General features: G+C 32.9%; 1 pseudogene; it reads left to right on the top strand.

Annotated features, from left to right (window-relative positions):
* Positions 1–16752: 16752 nt before the first annotated feature.
* On the top strand, positions 16753–18137 carry LOC150038214 (uncharacterized; annotated as a pseudogene).
* The last annotated feature ends 3501 nt before the right edge of the window (positions 18138–21638 follow it).

Here is a 21638-nt window from a genome sequence, read left to right as displayed (position 1 = left end):
TCATTCATGTAGAGACGTGTGAGCGAGGGTATCCTATACAAAGAGTTTGTATAAGACTGGACCATGAAATGATTAGTCTAATTAAATAACTTTGTTAATAATAGAGACTTACATTTCACTAAGATGACCATAAGTGACATGACTTGAATCCTGAGTGAGTTGTGAACTCCTGCCCATGAAGGCGATCCTTTGATTTGTATAGGCTGGAGTGGCTAAATTGCCAACTCAATATACCTACCATTTTGGGGATTCGTCTCATTGGGGAGCTTGGAACACAGCTACACAAGACGAAATTCACTCCTTCCCTGATGTTGGGGTAAGTAGATAAATTGCTCACTTAAGGATTGATTTCGAGGCTTGAACTGTCACATCCCCTCCCAGATTACTCTATTAATCTGAAAGAAAATATGATTGCAATAGTTACCAACCCTTTTGTTGGCACTTACTGCCTACTCGCCTACTTAACCTGACTTAGAAACCCTGGAATACATACACACATACTCATAAACATACTAAATAGATTAACAAGAATGTATAGAGTAGGAGTTTAATCACGCTAGGAGTGTATTGTATAAAATAAATTGGAAGAATAAGTTCTAAGTATAAATGATGCATTGATGCTTTGATGTGTTTATGTGATTGTAACGCGTTGGTGCGTTAGAGATATGCAACAGAACGCACAACACTCCACTATTGACGTTCAAGTTTTCCTAAACTAGACCCAAGTATAAATCTAATTTAGGTTCCTGGTAAGTCCAGGGTCGAACTCAGGGATTCAGTTAAACTAACGCAGACCTTGTGTTGTAGCTATTGTAGGGGTTTCCTAAATGTATGAAGAGAAATGTGTTATTTACACTAAAGTATTGTGCTTGTGCAAGAAGATACAAAAGAGTTGAGTAGTGAGTGATGGATCATGTGAAAATGGATTTTAATGTGAGTGGTATGCGTCGGTTTAAGATGAGTGTACACAAACCAGAGTGTGATGTGGATGAGATGGGATGATTTGCTTATCTTTGTTTATGCGTTAGACTTTATTCAACACTTCTCAATGCGAATAACATACAAAACCTATCTCTAGGATGTATGCGTCTAACACATAATGCAATAGACATCAGTAAGTCTATCTCTAGATGTACTAGGCGTCCTACTGATGCTGGCTTATTTATTCTTTCGAATAATCTAAGCTAAGTATGCTTTCACCAATTGATCAAGATGGCTTAAGCATTTAAAATGAGATTTTGAATAAAGTACAGATGCATTCAACATAAACAAGAAATAAACAATGACAAAGTGTGATGGATCAAATATATGAATTTTATAAAGAAGCAGATTGTCTTTACAAAAGCAATATTTAATCAGATGAAATGAAAGTGATAAATAAGATGAAAGAAACTGAGTCAAGTCGCAGAGTACAATTTCTTATATCTCTTTGGCTTAATCTTGTTGTGTACAATCACTTGTATAGAAGTTGGGTGAAGTGTCTTTCTCAAGCTTGACTTCCTCCGCTCCCTGACCGGCGGTGATGGTAGTTCTCAACCCTTCTGATCGTCTTGGTACCACAACACAGTTTCTAAAGAACTAAAACTATGACTACTCTAATTGTGAGAGTGAGAATCTTCAAAATTTCTGTGTATGTATATGTATATCTGTGTTTTGGAGGGTCTTCATCTATTTATACGCGTTGGTCATCTCCACTTGGTGATGGGCAGCATTAAAGTCCATGCTTGGTCAGCCGCCTGACACTCAGAAGCTTTTCAGACGCCGCCTGCTGCAGGTGCCCATACTTGCAAGTGGTGATTTGACACAAACAGCCTGTATCAATGAATCTTCTCTGCGTTGAATTCCCTCCGACGCATGGCGCATGCGTTAGAAATTTTGCCTGCGACACTTTTTACTCATACGTTAGTTTCTTGTTGAAATCCTGCAATATAACGCGTTAGTGTCGCAGTATTTAGTAATAAAACTTCTTTTGCATGAGTTTACTAATGTTTAAGTAATTCCATGCGTTTCTTCTAAAAAATGAGGAGAATTTATCATTAAAAACCTTAGTTGTTCCAACTTAAGAGCAAAAATAACTTGTATTTCTACTCATCGCTTTCCCGTTTTTCAACACTTTTCAAACTCCGCCGCATTTGTTTATTTTTCATTAACGCAAACAACAATCCCAACAATTTATTTATTTTTCCAGTTATCGCAAAGTTTTCATAAAAATTACCAATGCAATCTGTTTTCACAAGTCCCTAAGTTCAACCCTGGACTTACTAAGAAACTCAGTGGAATTTACACTTGGATTATGCTGAGGAAACTTGAGTGCACAACGCAATTTCACCATCGCATATCATCCATAATTCACTTCACAAAATCAAGCATCATGTACCAGGTGCTGAGAGTTGGGATACAATTCCATGATCTATCATATAGTTCTAGAATGTTAAATCCATAAACTCTCCGCCTCGATCAGATCAAAATGTTTTAATCGTTCTATTTAATGCATTTTCAACTTCAGCCTTGAATTCTTTAAACTTTTCAAAATATTCAAATTTATGTTGCATTAAATAAACATACTCATACCTTGAATAATCATCAGTAAATATGATGAAATATTCATAACCTTCCCTAACTTTTACATTCATCGGACCACAAAGGTCTGAATGTACTAGCTCTAGAGGTTATTTGGTCCTATGATCTTTTCTAGTAAAAAGTCTTTTAGTCATCTTGCCTTCAAGGCATGACTCACACACAGGTAAATAATTTTCTTCTAACTCGCTTAGAAGTTTATTCTTCACCAACCTCTCAATCCTATTGAGATTAATGTGTCCTAGTCTTAGGTGCCAAAGTTGAGCATTTTACTTAGGAGAAATTCTAAGTCTTTTATGTTGAGTTACAACAGTTTTAAACATCTCTATGTTATGGAGGGCATTTATTGCTAACAACCTTAACATATACAGATTATTTTCTAGATTTGCAGAATATATATCAACACCATTTTTTTGTAATAAACACTTTATTAAAAGAAAAGTTAATTTGATAAGAACTTTCTAACAAGCACTTTAAAAAAACTAAGTTCCTTTTTAACTCAGGAACTACAGATATATCATTCAAAACTAGAAATCTATTCTGTAAAGTCAACCGGAGACCTCCCACTGCCACAGCTGAGACGACATGCCTGGTTCTAACTCGCATCGTCATCTCACCAACATCAAGTTTCCGCAAGGAATTAATTCCCTAAAATGAAGAACAAACATGGTTAGGGGCCCTAGAGTCAATAATCTAGGCAAAATCATCATTTTCTACTAAACAAATTTCCAAGACAAGCAAATCATATTTACCTTGTTTGGCCTTCTTCTTTTTTGCCAAATATTTGGGACAGTTCCTCTTCCAGTGCCCATCTTGGTTGCAATGGAAACATTTTCCTTTGTCAACCCTGATAGGTTGTCTACCCTTTGGTGCAAGAACTCCTGGGTTAGCAGCAGCCTTCCCCTTTCCACCTTTTTTCTTTTTCACTTTTTGGTGCCGGAGGAGAAGGTACACACTTAGTTTCAGAGGTCGAACCTTTATGGAACTTTTTGGAAGATGAAACAACATTTGCTTCACCCTTCTTCTCCTTGATTTTCAACAAGGATTGGAAGGTCTGTAGCTCGTTGAGTAGGGTAGTAAGGTTGTAGTCAATCTTATTCAAAACAACATTGCTACGGAAGTGCAGGAAACTTTCAGGTAAAGTTTCCAGTATGATGCGAACTTGGCTGGCCCCATTAATGCTTGACCCATTCAGCTCCACCACGTTGAAGTGGATCATCATGTTCAGAATGTGTTCTCGAACAGATGCCTCTTCTTGCGTACGAGCATTAGAGATGTACTTGAGAGTGTCGTGCTTGAGCTGTGCAGACAGTTGTCCAAACATTCCCCTCAAGGATTCCATGATCTCATGGGTTGTGAGCATGGACTCATGCTTCTTGGCCAAGACTTCATTAAGACTTGCCAAGATATACGCTCGGGCCTTCTCGTTTGCCCTCATCTAACACTTATATTCTTTCTGAACGTTTTGAGGAGAATTGAGAGGTGGAATGGGAGGACACTTCTCCATCAGGACGAAACGCAGGTCATCGATGATTAGAATAGTGTTGATCGTGTTTTTCCAGCTAGCATAGTTTTCGCCCGTTAATTTATCGATGGCTAGTAAACTAAGAGTAGCGGTAGCTATTTTAAATTTGGTGAAAAAAGAACAAACTACTTTAGTCTACTTGCATTAAACTACTTTTAAAAAAACCAATCCAGTTTTAGCAAAATAATCTAGTGTACCCAAAGTGACATTTATTTTGCAATGATGCTTCAGTGAGGCAGGACAAAAGTCACCATAGGGTAATCAAGTGCCCTTTCACTGAAATGAGACATTCTCAACCATTAGACAAAAATACTCATTGTCCTTGTAACTGATAATCACCATTGTTCGGTCCAAAATTTGTTAACATCTTTAACAATTTTGTGTAAGTGTAGCCCTTCATTTTAGGTTCTAGAGTCTCGCTTCAATTGAGTCAACCGTAGGGAAACAATGATTGGAACAAGAGACAAATGCAACCCTATCCATTTTTAGAGATCAAATAAAGCGTCATGCAATACAACCATCCTTTAGGGGACACCCACGATGCCTCAAGGCGATGCATGAAACTTTATCAACCTAAAGAGAAAGACTGAGGGATGTGTTGTGACACGTCCCACTCCTACTTACTATAAACATTCTCTCCATTCACCTTGATATTGGCATACTCAAATGCCACCCGCAGGGGGACACCCATGGAGCCTCGAGGCCGAGTTCTATCTCAAAAACATCCGTCAACAATTTATCCACAACCATTCATTGCATAAATAGAATGTAGATCATAAAAACCACCAGTACTGTAGACGATTCAATACAAGAATGGAATTTGGAATCAGAAACCTATAACCTAGCTCTGATACCAATTGAAGGATCTCGTATGAGGAGAACCTTGAGCGAAAGTGGATCGACCAAATTCCATAAATTATCGAATATAAAGTTTACAGTAAACAAACAATGGATATGCATTTAAAATTAAATTACAACATGCTTTTGCAAGAAAATAGTTCAAGATACATCACCTTTGAAGAACCTTTTCTTCACTATCCTCCCTCGAATGGAATCACGAACCTTTTGAAGACCTTCTTCAAAATAACCTCGAATTAGAAAACCCAAACACTACCACAATGAAACCTTGGTATTCTTAGGGTGAGAACCCAAAAGTGGTGGGCTCTGACTATTTTGGTTTTGAGGGAGAAGGCTTAAGGTGGGTCACACTTACAAGAATTACTAAGTTGTTAGTAAAGATCTTGACCGAAAACGATAACTAAACGACTATAGGAAGAAGAGTTATTTTGGGGATAGTGTTTGGTCAAAATTGTTTGTTTTAGTGAATGAGTATCTGACTGCCCCTCGGTAGCACATATTCTGACTCACTAAAATATCGTTGCAAATAAATAATGGTTACGGGTACATTATTACTTTTTGCTAAAACTTGACTTTAGATTTAGTTACAATTTTCTAATTAGAATTTGTTTGAATTTTATCAGCATGTCGAATTCTTCTGTAATACTCACTTCCGATGTACATAACAGTAAAATCAAATCGACAAACAAATTACTAGCGGTTGATCATACCAACAGAGTTTTAACAGAGGACTATCCTCTATCTCCGAACTCATCTAAAATTATGAATTATGTAGATAAGGATGATGAATTCGAACAACAAGATAAATATGATTTACTCGTTATCGAAGCATGTTTAGTGGAAAACGATAAAATCTGGATAATTGATTCAGATGTCGCTAATCATGTATGTACTATCTCACATGAAACGAGTTCCTAGAGACAGTTGACAGAAGGTGAAACAATCTTTAAGGTAGGGACCGGGGAGATTATTTTGGCCAAAGCAGTGGGAGATATGAAGTTATTTATAGGAGATAAGTACATTTATTTGAAAAATGTATATTATATTCCTTCTATGAAAAGAATCTAATATCTGTCTCTTGTTTGCTAGAACAAAATTATAAAATTTATTTCGAAAATGGTGAAGTGTTCATCAAAATGGGAAATAAACAGATTTGCTCTGCAAAATTAGAAAATAACTTATATATGTTAAAACCAATTGAGGTCAAAGCAGTGCTGAATATAGAGATGTTTAAAACTGTTGGAACTCATAAGAAGAGGAAAATTTCTCCAAATGCCTATCTTTGGCACTTGAGACTGGATCACATAAATCTCAACAGGATTGAGAAATTGGTTAAGAACAGTCTTTTAAACAAGTTGGAAGACAGTTCATTACCACCATGTGAGTCCTGTCTTGAGGGTAAAATGACAAAAAGATCTTTTTTCTGGAAAAGGTCTTAGAGCCAAAGAACCCCTAGAGCTGATTCATGACCTTTGTAGGCCTCTAAATGTTAAAGCAAGAGGAGGGTATGAATATTTCATTACTTTTATAGATGATTATTCAAGGTACGGGCATGTTTACCTAATACACCAAAAGTTTGAAACTTTTGAAAAGTTCAAAGAGTCTAAGGCCGAGGTTAAAAACCAATTAGGTAAAAAGATTAAAACACTTCGATCGGATCGAGGTGGTGAGTATATGGATATAGAATTCCAGAACTATTTGATAGAACATGGAATTCAATCTCAACTCACAGCCTCTGGCATACCTCAGCAAAATGGTGTGGTAGAGAGAAGAAACAGAACCTTGTTGGACATGGTTGATTCCATGATGAGTTACGCTCAGTTACCAAATTATTTTTTGGGACACGCAGATGGATTGCAATGTATATTTTGAACATGGTTCCCTCGAAAATTGTTTCTGAAACACCTTACGAGCTCTGAAGAGGACGCAAAGGAAATTTATATCACTTCAGAATTTGGGGTTGTCCAACACATGTGTTTGTGCAAAATCCTAAAAAGTTGGAATCCATTCAAAAGTATGCCTATTTGTAGGCTACCCAAAAGAAACTAAAGGTGGTCTATTTTATCATCCTCAGGAAGATAAAGTATTTGTATCGACAAATGCAACCTTCTTGGAGGAAGATTATATAAAGAACCATCAACCTCACAGTAGGCTAGTAATAGAAGAAATGTCCAGAGGAACGACAAATGTATTAATAAGAGTTGTTGATCGAGGAGGTCCTTCGACAAGAGTTGTTGATGAAACTGATACTTCACATCCTTCTCAAGAGTTGAGAATGCCTCATCATAGTGGGAGGGTTGTGCAACAGCCTGACCGGTAAATGGGTTTAACTGAAACTCAAGTCATCATACCAGATGATGATTTAGAGGATCTGTTGCCTTTTAATCAAGCAATGAACGATGTGGACAAAGACCAATGGATTAAAGTCATGGACCTTGAAATGGAATCTCTGTATTTCAATTCTGTCTGGGATCTTGTAGATCAACCAGAAGGGGTAAAACACATTGGTTACAAGTGGATCTACACGAGAAAACGAGACCAAGCTGGTAAGGTACAGACCTACAAAGCTAGACTTGTGGCAAAACGGTTTACCTAAAGAGAGGGATTAGATTTTGAAGAAATCTTCTCTCTAGTTGCCACGATAAAGTCTATTAGAATACTCTTATCCATAGCCGCATTTTATGATTATGAAATATGGCAAATGAATGTCAAGATAGCTTTTCTGAATGGCTATCTTGAATAGAGTATCTATATGTCTCAACCAGAAGGGTTTATACAGCAGGGTCAAGAGCAAAAAGTTTGCAAGCTTAATCGATCCATTTATGGATTAAAACAAGCTTCTAGATTCTGGAATATGAGATTTGACGCTACAATCAAATCTTATGGCTTTGAACAAAATGTTGACGAACCCTGTGTATATAAGAAGATCGTCAACAAAACTGTCGCTTTTCTAGTGTTTTATGTTGATGATATTCTACCATTGGGAATGAGGTAGAATATCTAGCTGACGTTAAGAGATGGCTAGCTTCACAATTCCAAATGAAAGATTTGGGAGAAGTACAGTATGTTCTTGGAATCCAAATGTTTGGAATCGCAAGAACGGAACATTGGCATTATCTCAAGCATCTTATATAGACAAGATGTTGTCTAGGTATAAAATGCAAAGTTCCAAGAAAGTATCTTTACCTTTCAAGCATGGAATTCACTTGTTAAGGAGCAGAGTCCTAAGACACCTCAAGAAATTGAGAAGATGAATCGAATTCCATATGCATCTGCAGTTGGGAGTTTCATATATGTAATGATGTGTACTCGTCCCGATATATGCTATGCTATAGGAATTGTCAGCAGATTTCAGTCCAATCCTGGTCATGACCATTAGACTGCTGTTAAAAACATTCTTAAGTATCTTCGGAGAACGAGAGATTATATGCTTGTGTATGATCCTAAGGATCTGATCCTTACTGGATACACTAATTCTGACTTTCAGATCGATATTGATTCGAGGAAATCAACTTTGGGGTCAGTATTCACTCTTAACGGAGGAGCAGTTGTGTGGAGAAGCATCAAGTAGAGTTGTAATGCAGACTCCACAATGGAAGCTGAGTATGTAGCTGCAAGCGAATCAGCAATAGAAATATAGCTGATCCATTTACGAAGGCCCTTTCGGCTAAAATGTTTGAGGGTCACCTATTAGGACTAGGTCTACGAGTTTTGTATCACTAAGGCAAGTGGGAGAATTGATGGGTATTGTGATGCCCTAGTTTATTGTATTTGTACATTTATTTCTCTTCATGTAAACTCAACATTGTATATATTTGTATATATTGATCCACTGGAGTTTTAGTCCAAGTGGGAGTATTGTTGGGTTTTATGTCCTAAAAACTCGCAGTTTGTAAAATGATAACATTTTCTATTATCAATATACTTGTTATTGATCTCATAAATTGTATGAAAGTCTAAATCCAATAAACTAAGACCCATGACTATCGTATGAGTACTTGAACTTTATGTGGAGACATAAGAGTGGATCGGGTTTGAGTAAATAGTCAAAATGATCTATAGCACATGAATGAGGTTGGGTACCTTATTCTGGTAACACCATTGGATGCGACCTACTCTGTAGTTGTTACAAAGAGTTGTAAAATGCTACATACGATGTGGTCCTAATTCGTACATGTTATGACATGAAGAGTGGGGGTGTCCAATGCAATGAGTTTGCATAAGATTAGGACCAAGAAATAAGTCACTCTTACTTTATAACATTGTTTACTGTTTAAGACTGACTATTTCACCTAGATGACCTAGGTAACTCGATCTTAATCTTGAGCTAACCATAAACTCCTATTTATTCGGGATTGCCTTTAGATTTGCATAGTTGAGGGTTGACTCAACAGCGCTGGCTCAATAAGTCTCCCATTTCAGAGGTAAGACCGGATAGATAGCTGGGGACATAGGGTGCAAGAAGAAGTTCACACCTACCCGATTTAGGGATAAGAGAAAGGTTGTTCTCTCAAGTACTGAATTTAGGTCTTGAACAAAGGGCCTTACCCTCTCACTGGGCTGAGAGAGTTTGGTTTGGTGATTGGATCACAAATCAGTTGTTCATTAGAGGATCAGTAGGGACTTAAGGAATAAGACGTAATCTCGGGGGTAAAACAGATATTTGACCCAGTCGTTATTACAAACAACCTGTGAAGGCTTTACTTGCTGATTATGGTTAAATCATGTGGACATAATATATCTACAGTGAGGGGAGTGCAACTATGGGTTTTAGTGGAGTGATCCATTAGTTAACGAATGAGGATTAATTTGGTCTAATATGTTTAGTCGGTTAATCTCGGATCCTTGGAGCCCATGATCTGTAGGTCCACGAGGTCCCCCTACTAGCTCGTAACGGACTAGTTCTAGAATAGCGTGATAAGTTCATTTGAAAGGTTCAAATTAGAATTAAGGAAATTAGTAATTATATGAGATATAATTACATGTTTAGTTTTAGAATTAAACGAAATAAGAGAATTTATATATTTAAATATGATTTAAATATATAAAGATGGATATGTGTTAAAATTAATTTAATATTTTATATTAAATTAATTAAGTTTTATTTAATAATTAATTTATGAAATTAAGTAAATTTTCATTTTAAAATCAAATTTTGATTTTTAGATAAAATTAGAAAAATTGGAAAACAAACACACAAAATAGAAAAATGGATTTTTCCATTATCCATCACCTAAGTAGCTCACACATGAAGCATTAACATTGCCTTGTCTTCTCCAAGCTCACACAAGAAAGGTTCTTCAACAAGGTTGCAGCAGTGAGCTTTTCTCCTTCATCCCTTGATTCAAGCTTATTTTGAGTCCCATAACTCAATCTAGAGTACCAAGAAAATAGTATGGAAGATCTTGAGGTGGTCTACAACAAGATATGGAGAAGATAGCAGCTGGAGATGGAGCTTTGAAGAAGTTCTACAAGAGGTATGTCTTGAAACTCAATTTTTCTACAAAAGCATGTTTTATATTTTGCCAAAATTAGTGAATTTGAATGCTTAGATGATCCTTGTGCTTCCGCTACTGTTGATACAATCCTACACTTTGTATAGAATATCCCCGCTCGCATGTCTAATATATGAATATTCAGGATCAGATCATTTGAAGCACTTTACAACAATTGTAACACCTACAAAGCGGGCCATACTCGTAGTATCACAGGATAACGTACCCAGCCTTATCCATACTACAAACCATTTAGGTTATCACTTAAACATGATCCACCTGTATGTCTCCACATACATGTTTAAGTTACAATGATAACCTTGGATGTTAGTTTATTGGTTTGTGGTTAATGCAACTAAAATATCATATATTTTATAGACAATGAATAAAATATTAAATATTTTATTAAATATAAAATGAGTTTGTTCATATAATGTTTACAAATTATAGGACCCTATGAGATTTAGGGTATTAACCCCAACAGTTTACATTTTCTCAAAGAGAGAGTTATACCTAACTTGAAAAAAATGTAACAAGATGGAGAGAGAGATGATTGAAATGAGATCTTTGATATCTCACCTACTCTAAGTTCAAGTATGCTACTAACTAGTAGAATCAATGTGGTTTATGTTAATGTTTTCTTATTATTTAATAGTTTACTTTATTTTTTAAAGAATCTTTTAATATTAGGGAAATACAAGTAAACATCTCCTAATGCATTAAATGAACCCTTGATTGACACGTTGCTATTGACTCGGTGGTATCTTTACCTTCAGAAAGTGTTTATTATTTGTTTCTTATATTCTTATTTATTACTTGTAGATTATTAAACTTCTTTTAGAATAACAAACTTTTTGTAAGTTTCTCACCATGTTATATATTGCTCTTTATATTGCCTTGTTGATAGAGTATTAATAATTATAATGTTCTTCGCAAGTACAAGTTGCTAGATTTGTGTGGTATAAGAGAGGTTGTTACTAAAGGTCGATGGTCTTCAAATGACCCAAAAAATCTTGTTCATCATATTCCCCTTGGTCCACAAGCAGTGAGAGTTTGGGTAGACTTGCCAATAATATATGACACATTTTTATGGAGGCCAAACTCACAACGATGACATACATAAAAGATGCAATCGACAGTACAGTTGCATGGTCATCTGATAAAATTTTAATTAGTACATATATTTATCGATTATTTTATTTCTTTAGTTTAATAACCTTATTTAAACTTTTTATTACTTAACATTTTTTTTTGTAGGTTGATGAAGGACTATCAGTGCATGCATCTCCAAGTATTTTGTGGTCGGCTACAAACACAACTAAGTTGAAGTTATTTTGGAATTTGATATTGACATATGTTGTAATTTATAAATTTATGCTTTGTTTCATCTCCAAGTTTCTAGTATACTCATTACTATATCTCCTTTTTGTTAGGATATATGAATCTCGTATTGAATGCTTATTATGATAACATTCATTTTGGAGATTATATAAATATAATTTTATTTGATTTCTAATGTAGAAATGTATGAAACACAATAATAGGATTATAAACATATTTGAGAGGTTATAAATTTGCAACAATAGGATTCATTAAAACTATAAAAAGCTAATAAATGCTATGAATACAAAACGTTGACAATAAAACTTATTATAGCTTTTATTAAATTAATAATTATAATTGTAAATAAATGTCATAATAGATAAATGATAGCTACATATTTTTGCTATAAGCTTTTTCAAAAATGTTATTTTACATGTTACAAAGACCAAATGTGCTATTTGAAGCTTGTATTTATAGCATTTACAAAACGCTATAAAAAATCGAATATTTCATAACATTTAACAAGTACTATAGAAGGAAACTTATTGTAGCATGTAACAAAACGTTATAAAAAGTTGAACTTTTCGATATTGTTTAAAAAGTGCTATAAAAAACTCAATACTTTTAATAACACGAGCTGACACGACTTTGGACAAAATGCTATAATAGACCTACGATAACAGTTTTTCAAAGCTATCATAAATCTTTTTTCCTAGAGTGAGTGTACGTCCTTTTTTATTGACTTATGGAAAAACTCTTATATAATATGCCCACATTTTCATATTTTAGAGATAAATTATATTGCTTTTGTCAAATTTATATTAACTCATTCAATTATTTATGGTTGATACATATATTTTTTTCAATCAAAGATTTCATCATGACCAAAATTTTGATTTATCTAATGCAAATTTTTAAAATTAATTTTGGTTTTAAATTTTTTTTGAGAAGAATTTTAGTTTAAAATTTTTAATAAAATTAAAAAAAATATATATTTGAGGGTTGTTTTTAAATATAGGAAAATGAACCAAAATTTTTACAAATATAGCAAAATTCTATTGTCTACCACGGTCTATCGTAAATAGACTGTGATATTTTACTATTGTTTATAAATATTTTCAACAATTTTTTCATCTAAAGTAATTTCTCTATATCTTAATATCAAATGTTTATTACATACATTCAATTTTGTCAACATGTCCTCTCACTTTTAAAAATTTAGTAGTAATTAAAAGAAAACTATATAATATTTTATTTATTACATTCTAAAAATTACTATATTTTAATATTTTTAAACTAAGCTATGATTTTACGTGCATATGCACGTATTTCTTTACTAGTTTTATATATCATTTGATTATTTACTTATTTTCAAGATTAATTTAAACCCATCTAATATGTTTAAACATTTTGAGTTAATTATTTAAGTCTCGTTTGATAACCATTTTATTTTTAAAATTAAGCATATGGACACTACTTCCACTTTCAAATTTCTTTCTTTGTTATTTACTTTTCACCAATAGTTTAAAAAACAAAACTAAATTTTGAGAATTAAAAAAAAGTAACCTTTAAAAAGTTGTTTTTGTTTTTGGAATTTGACTAAGAATTCAACCATTATACTTCGAAAACATACAAATTATGGTAAAAAATATGGTAAAATAAGCTTAATTTTTTTTAAAAAAATAATAAATAAATTATCAAACAGAACCTTACTAATTAAAAAATATGCAATTTTATTTTTATCTGAATAATCTAATTAGGGAAAGCATTATAAATAGAAAAATTCTAGAAAAATTTAGATTTTATAGCAAAAAAAAGTTTAAAAAACTTTTAAATTTTTTTTTGCTATAAAGTGTAAATAGTTTTAAATATTTTTTTATATTTAAAAAAGCTCCATCTAAGTATCCCATTTATTTCCGACTTTAAGTCGAATAAAAAAAAAAATTCAATTGTTAGAACCTCTATGTTAGTTATTCAATAATTTTTTATTCGGATTGATTTGATTATGTGTTAATGTTTTTTATTATTATTTTTTTGAATAAAATTTTTTTTTAATTTTGATGTGGATAATCTAATTATTCACTTTATTTCAAACTTTAATTTAAATCATTATTTTTTTTTTCAATTTTGAAAAATTTTCATAGTCATATTAGTTACTTAGTAATTAAAAATATTATTATTATTTATTTTGATTTGGTTGATTCAATAATGTGTCGATGTAAAACTTTAATTTAAACTATTTATTATTTTCTTATTTTGTATTAATCATTTAATAATAACAAAATGTCTTTTTTATTTTTTTATTTTTGTTGTATCTGGACTTTTGTAAAACTAGTGGCTGTATTGGTTGGAAAAAACTTAGGTGCAGCCTGACACGTGGCCATATATATATTTTTTAAAATAAATTTTCGGTGGATAGAAGGAGAACATAAAGGTGACTAGCAGTAGTCTTACATTTTCTATATAATCACTTTCTTTTATTAAATATTGATGTATAATTTTCAATTTGGACAGGTAGGTCCCAAAATAGTTCAATAGGTCTACATGACGTAGACAATATAAGAAATTATTGTTATAAATACAACTTTAAGACAATTAAAGATGAACAAAAGCAAATAAATCAATAAATTGATGAAACCCAAGCTACTGCCAAGATCGTCATGAAGGAAGTTTTTTATGTAGCTTCTTTAGTGGAGGTGTAATGTTTGATGGACCCACCTGGAAATTAGGTCAAAAGTTTTGAACTCATTTTCGTCGGATCGCTATGACAATCCTAGAAAGGTGAATGAGGTTTATTAAGATTATTAATTTTTTTTCAAAATGGGTGCAATTAAGCAAATTAATAAACCTTTTTCTAACCAGTAGTTTAAACAAAAATTGCATGCAAATAATTTCAACCCAAAGTAGCCAAGTTATTAGAATTGACACTTTTAAACACTCAATTTAATTTTAATAATAAGATTGATAAATGATTTGAAAATTTAAGAATTACCAATCAAATATGAAGAAGTAATTTCAAGCATAAATTATAACAATTAATTTCAAAATTAAATAGGAGAGGATACAAAAATTGACTTCGGTAGTTTTATAGTGGTTCGGGGCAACCCGATTTACATCCACTTTCCAAGCTCATCTTGGGTATGTCACTACGAACTTGACTCTTTCCACAGTTTAGGATCAAACCGTTGTAACAACTCTTTTTCCGGGATCAAGAGTCAACCCTTACAAAAGTTTGGAAAAATAAAGAGCACATTTGACAAACTTTCTAAAAGAGTGGATTTACAAATTTTAGCTCATAACAAATCAATCCTCACAATACAATATTTCTCTCTCAAGAATAAGATGAAAATAAGAAAAAATGAAGCTTGGAGAGAGCAATAATTGAGACTTATATAATTATAGAGGATTGTAAAAATAATGTGAAAGTGTTTTTAATTTTGAAGAAGATGAAGAGTTTAAAAAGAATGGGGTAGCGGAAAACCAAATTCAATTTGCGTAATTGGATATTGGTTAAAAAATTGAATGGTGGAGATGGAGATTTAAACCCGCTAGCCATTGGACAAACAAAAAATAATATAATAATATATATTTTAAATAATTTCTTTTAAAACCCAACATAAACCAAATGCACACCATGTGTCCAAAACTAGTTATTTAGCACAAAAATAAAATAATATTAAATCACTACTACAAAATCTACATTACTTGACACTTGTAGTTTTTAATTACTTGATGTTTCTGTGCAAAAACATCAAGTAATATGATTTTGGACAAAAAAATGTCAAGTAAAAGGGTTAAAAAAACAAAGATTGATGGAATATTTCGGATATTTTTATGCGAACCTTTACTTGACACGATTTTTCGTGTCAAGTAATATAAGGTCTTACTTGACATTTTTTTTTGTGTCAAGTAAAATGTAAAAAAAAATTTCCTAATAATATTTTTTTTTCTTACTTTAATGAAAAGTCCTAAATTTATCATTTCATTTTCTCCATTTCTCTCCTACCCCAAACCCTGGTCGTCCGCATTTCTCCAGTCGTCGCCACCCTAAATTTATCAGGTTGTCCATCAGTGTTGTCGTCCGTAGTCGTCCATTGCCGCTGAGATCCACTACTGGTGGTGTCGTCCAGTGGGTCGTCTGCTGCCGGTGGTGCCGTTCGGTGGGTCGTTCGCTGTCGATGGTGTCGTCCAATGGGTCATTGGTTCGTGGTACCACTGGGGTTTGTTGGTGCCATTGGGATCGTTCCCTACCGTGAATAAGTATATTTTTTTTATTTTTTTAAATTAAAAAAGTGAGCTTAGGACTTTAGTTTGCATTTTTGTTATTTGTATATATTTCTTTTAATTGAAATGTGTATATATTTGTTATGTGTATGTTTCTTTTTTCTTTTTCTTTTTTTGTTTTTTTTAGTTTGAGGATGCAGTTTGTGATTAGATTAGATGGTGTAGTTTGGGGATGCACTTACAGATTTTTTTTTTTTTTTTTTTTTTTTTTTTTTTTTTTAGTAATGCTACGGATGCAATTTGTTGAATAGTTGCAAGTGGATCCTCAGTTTGTGATTGAGGATGTAGTGTTTTTTTTTTTTTTTTTTTTTTTTTTTTTTTTTTTTATGTGTATGCAGTTTGGACTTTTGAGTTTGGTTGGAGTGTTGTGATTAGATTAGATTCGTTGTTTATTATTATTATTGCTGATATTTTGTTGATCTGCTTGGTTTTATTAGTTTTTGTGATTCTGTTGGAATATAATGTTTGATTATTTGGACCAAATTTTGGTGGGTTGTTTATGTTTTAGATGTTAATGTTGTTGATCTGCTTGGTTTTATGGATTTTTATGTCTTCAATCACCTTCCGCGAATAAAGATTCTTAAGTTCTCTATAAATATCAATTCCATCAAATTTTATAAGTTATATGAGTTATCTAATTTGAATTATTGTAATATTTTTTTGTAGTTCCAAGATTAGCTTATTATAAGTATGGATAAGTCATGGATGACGAAGAGTAGATTATCTAAAGAGTTTGAGTTAGGTGTAGAAAACTTCATCAAATTTAGATTTTCCAATACAAATAATACTACTATACGTTGTCCTTGTTTGAAATGTGGAAAATGTCAAAGTCATAATAGCAATGATATTAGAGATCATTTATATTTTAATGGGATTGATGAAAGTTATAAGATTTGGTTTTGGCATGGTGAGGAACTTCCTAGTTCATCCTTGCATGAAAAATCCTCTAAGTATAGGTATGAAGAGAATGATGTTGGAAATATAAAAGAAATGGTTGAAATTGCTCATGAGCAATATTCAAAAGATCTCAATGGATTCGAAAAGTTGCTTAATGATGCTGAGAAGCCATTGTATGAAGGATGAAAAAAGTTCACCAAGTTGTCTACATTAGTGAAGTCGTATAACTTAAAAGTTAGACATGGATGGAGTGACATTAGTTTCTCAGAACTACTAAAAGAATTAAAGGGTATCTTACCTTCTACTAATGACCTCCCTACATCAATGTATGAAGCAAAGAAAACATTAGGTGCACTAGGAATGGAATATGAAAAGATTCATGTATGCCCTAATGATTGTTGCTTGTATCGAAAGGAATATGCCAATACAATTGTATGTCCTGAATGCGGTGAGTCAAGGTGGAAATATGGTAAAGACACAAATAAGAAGAAGAAAATCCTACCAAAATAATGTGGTATTTTCCTCCTATATCACGTTTTCAACGGATGTTTAGAAGTGTTGAATGTGCTAAAAACCTGACTTGGCATGCTAATGAGAGACAAATGGATGATAAATTACGTCACCTTGCAGACAAATGGATGATAAGTTAGTTGACACTATGTGGCCAAACTTTAGTTCTGAACCTAAGAATCTTTGTTTGGCATTGTCAGTAGATGGAATAAATCCACATAGTGATATGAGCTCTAAGTATAGTTGTTGGCCAGTTGTTATGGTCATTTATAATCTTCCTCCATGGTTGTGTATGAAAAGAAAGTTTACGATGTTATCAATATTGATTTCAGGTCCAAAACAACCAGGGGATGACATTGGGATATACTTAGAGCCATCGATTGATGATTTAAAACTTTTGTGGGAAAGTGGTGTGCAATGTTATGGTGCTTATCAAGAGGAACTATTCAACTTAAGAACAGTTCTATTGTGAACGATAAATGATTTTCCAGCATATAGAAACCTTAGTGGATGTAGTGTCAAAGGTTATAAGGAATGTCCAATTTGTGGAGATAACACAACTTCATTAAGACTGAAACATGGGAAAAAGAATGGCATACCTTGGCCATCGAAAATTTATAGCACAAAATCATCCTTTTCGACGTCAAAAGAAATCATTTGATGGTTAGAGAGAACTTGGAAGTATTCCAGAACCTTTTTCTAGGGAGGTTGTATTTGAAAAAACTAAAGATCTTGATTTTGAAAGAGGAAAAAAAAAGAAGAAAAGAAATATCTCAAAAGGAAGTACCAAAGGTTGTTGGAATAGGATATCTTCTTTTTTCCAACTCCCTTATTGGAAACATCTCCATGTTGGACATTGCTTAGATGTGATGCATATCGAGAAAATTGTTTGCATGAATATCATAGGTGCACTTTTTGATATTCTAGGGAAAACAAAAGATAGATTGAATGCTAGACGTGATTTAGCGGATTTAAAAATTTGACCAGAGCTTACACCTATTAATGGGGATAAAAAACATCTTCCTTCCCCCTGCTTATTATACTTTTACTAGAGAAGAAAAACGTTGTGTTTTGAAGATGATATCAGAAATGAAGGTTCCTGAGCCACTCCTCCAATGTTAGAAATCTTGTGTCAGTGGAAGATTTAAAACTCAATGGTCTAAAATCTCATGATTGTCATGTGCTCTTACAACAATTGCTCTCCATTGCCATCAGATCTGTGCTACCAAAACATGTTCGATATGCGATAACTCGTCTGTGTATTTTTTTCAATTCTATATGTAACAAAGTCCTAGATGTTATACAATTAGAGAAGCTGCAGGAAGACATAATGATTACATTATGTTTATTAGAGAAGTATTTTCCTCCCTTATTCTTCACAATAATGGTGCATCTCACAGTACTCATTGTTAGAGTAGTCAAACTTTGTGGACCTATATATTTGCGATGGATGTATCCCTTGAAAGGTTCATGAAAGTGATTAAAAACTCTGTGAGGAATAGGCATCGTCCAGAAGGTTATATTTCTGAAAGTTATATATTACAAGAAGCTGTTGAATTTTGTTCGGATTTTTTATGTGGAGTAGATCCTATTGGACTTGGGTGTCAAAAGTCAAGAGACAATTCAGGAAATTCAGAAATTGATAGACCATTGTCAAGTGGAGTTCCTTACATACATGAACGAGATTTTTTATACCAAGCTCATCGATATGTCTTGGAGAATACAATTGATGTGCAACCATATATAGAGTAAGTTATTGTGACTTGGATCCATTTATTTCATTAAATACATGAATTTGAAGATAATTATATTTGAACATTTTTCTTTTTCTTCATAAGGAAACATATGATGACATTGGAATTACAACTCTCAAGTAGATCAAAAAACTAGAAACGGATTCAAGATGAACATAATCAAAATTTCATATCTTGGTTACGAGAAAAGGTAAAACATTAAATATACTATTTAACATAGCCTTTTGTCACTTATATTTTAATTATGTAACCTTTTGGTTCCCAGGTTGGAAATGAACTTGAAATGGGAGATGTGGAGGTATCAAATAACTTGAGATGGATTGCCCATGGTCCCTATCAAATTGTGACTACATACAATAGCTATGTTATTAATGGATGTCACTATCACACAAAGTCATATGACAAAAATAAAAGTGTACAAAATAGTGGAGTTAGTTTAATTAAAAAAACAATGCAAGTATCTAGCTCAAAAGATAAAAATCTTATAATTGGAGACATGTCCTTTTATGGGGTGATACAAGAGATTTGGGAACTAAATTATAATACATTTAAGGTTGCAATTTTTAAATGTGATTGGGTTGAGAATAGTGATGGCATAAAAAATGATGAGCTTGGTTTTGTGTTAGTTGACTTAAATAGAATAGGCCACAAGAATGATTCTTTCATATTGGCATCCCAAGCAAGACAAGTATTTAATGTTGAGGATCCAAGTGATGGTCGATGGTCTATTGTTCTTACTCCGCCACAAAAAGATTTTGAGGATCAATACAATGACGATGAGCTTGGAGATACTGTCTACATCGTTAAGGAATTCCTAAAGTCATGTTAGATATTGAATCTAGAATTGATTTGGATGAGAAAACTTCAACATATGTACGAGTTGATTGTGAAGGCACATGGATTCCTAAAGAGTAAATGTATGGGTGAGTTTTCACTTACTAATTAATTTTTATAATTTTATTGTATCTGACACCTAATTAAACTCTTTTCTATTTTTCAGGATAATTCTTACACCATGGAGATGGCAAGTGATGAGGACTTACAGCTTAGTTTGGATAATGTCAATGAAAATATGGAACCGAAGCAAGATGAAATACCAAACAAAAAGAAAAGGCGAACGCGAGGACCGACTATTATGCATAAGGTAACAAAAATTAGGAATGTAGAGGAGAAAAATTTGGTTGAATATAATGATGATGGAGTGCCGATTGGAGACAATGAATATAAGTTAAAATCTTTCATTGGATCTATTATGCATCATCATATCCCGATTATATATATCTTGGAAGTGTGTACCGACTGACTTAAAGGAAAAACTATTTAATATTGTTGAGGTATGTATATTTTCCTTTGTTGATGTATTATATTAATATTATACTTGAAAAGTAATAATCAAGTTTTTTAAATGTTTAGAGTGCTTTCATAATTCATGGTAGAAGTAAGAAGGCTATTCTCAAAACTGCGGGTGTTGTATTTCGTCAGTTCAAGTCTTGGTTAACAACACAGTATATTATCCTTTTTAATGATGAACCCCAACTTTTGTTCCACCTACCTTCGATGTACTCCCATATAATTGAAACACATCATTGGCAAGAGTTTGTCAAATCGAGATTACCTCCGGAGATCGAGGTATTAAACTTTTCATTAAGAACATCAATATTTGTCACTTTCTTGTCATTCTTAAGTTTAACTATTTTACAAATATTCTTATATCTAACAATATGTTTATTATGCAAAAAAAAATCACCTTCTTCTAGCGAATGTGATTTTGGACGAGATAATATGTGGAAAAAAGCTCGGATAAACAAAAAAGGATAGTATGACAATGGGGATGTCCAACAAGTCGCCAACCGAATAGTAAGATTACCAATGTTACATTTGCATGAAATTATTATAATATTTTATATGTGTTATTGAATATATATAATTTCCATTTAGGATGAGATCATAAAGAATAAAGATCCACTTTCCAAAAAAAAAAATGATTCACCGAATGATGTTTTGACTCAAGCCTTGGGTATTTCGGAATATGGTGGATGCGTACATGGGGTGGGTGGTTTCATTACACATACCGTTTAGGAATGAACATTTTACTCATATTCTATCTTCATTGTGCTAGGAAAGAGCTTCAAACACGATGCCGAAACAGAATGAAGTTACTAGTGCACCATCCAATTTATCAATATCATTGAAGTCTATTTTTAGGCACGTTAAAAAGGTAATGGTTGGTGGGACTAGTATTTCCTTCCAACTACTTGTTGAGCTCTTTGATTTTGGCCGAAAGAGTTATGTTCTACGAGAAGATGTGATCGAGTTTTGTAGCATGCAAAAAGTGAAGACTTTATCAATGGTGGCTTATATCGCGTAAGTAAATGTTATTTGTTTATGATATATTATCACTTTATTAATTAGTAG

This window comes from Benincasa hispida, chromosome 1 (genome assembly GCF_027475165.1).
Source record: "Benincasa hispida cultivar pf3 chromosome 1, pf3_genome.v1.1, whole genome shotgun sequence".
Taxonomy (NCBI): Eukaryota; Viridiplantae; Streptophyta; class Magnoliopsida; order Cucurbitales; family Cucurbitaceae; genus Benincasa; species Benincasa hispida.
Note: the sequence above shows the minus strand (reverse complement) of the source record. Positions and strands in the feature narration are given on the sequence as shown.